The 640-nt window shown below is 36.7% G+C and overlaps 1 protein-coding gene across 3 annotated transcripts in view; it reads left to right on the forward strand.

The window, feature by feature from the left end:
• Window positions 1-640, forward strand: part of LOC131891601 (MFS-type transporter SLC18B1-like) — a 20,309-nt gene that overhangs the window by 11,218 nt on the left and 8,451 nt on the right. The window lies entirely within an intron of this gene.

A 640-nucleotide genomic window follows, 5' to 3' on the forward strand; every position in this document is an offset into this window, starting at 1 on the left:
ATCCCCCATTTCATGTTGTAAGCGTAACTTTGGCCATTTTCTCGACTTCTTAAAGTAAATCCTCATTTTAATTCAATTCTTGAGGATTTTTTAACACTTATTGCAAATATTAGATAATAATAAATATTAGATTAGATAATTTAAATATTAAAGATTGCTTTATTTGCATTTAAATCCAACAATTACGCCAAGGTGTAATGGTGATGTTCCTGGGTGGAAAACGTTGTGGGCAATTTTGGTTTGCTCAAATTTATATTCGGTAATTTTGCGAGAATCTGGAATAATACCTGAATATCAAAAGAATGCACCCAAATAGCAAAATTTTTAAAGTAAAGTTCAAAGTAAAAACTTATCAATTCCATACCATTTTTTCAAAGTCTATAGTGACTACTAGAGATGGCCACAATATGCAGTTGTGGCGACCCTGATCATGTGGTCGACTGAACTAGTAGAACGAGTTTCAGCTCTGGTTTTCTCTTTCCGGTTTTGTGCACACTTCTTTCGATCGGAGGCTAATAAAGTCGTTCGCTCACACAAAGTATTCTGTCCGCTGTATTGGTGACCCCGACCCTCGAAAACGACATTTTCGAGTGAACAAGCCGCCGGAGCATTCCACGAACCACCTCAAAATGCCGAATGA

Source organism: Tigriopus californicus, chromosome 12 (assembly GCF_007210705.1).
Source record: "Tigriopus californicus strain San Diego chromosome 12, Tcal_SD_v2.1, whole genome shotgun sequence".
Taxonomy (NCBI): domain Eukaryota; kingdom Metazoa; phylum Arthropoda; class Copepoda; order Harpacticoida; family Harpacticidae; genus Tigriopus; species Tigriopus californicus.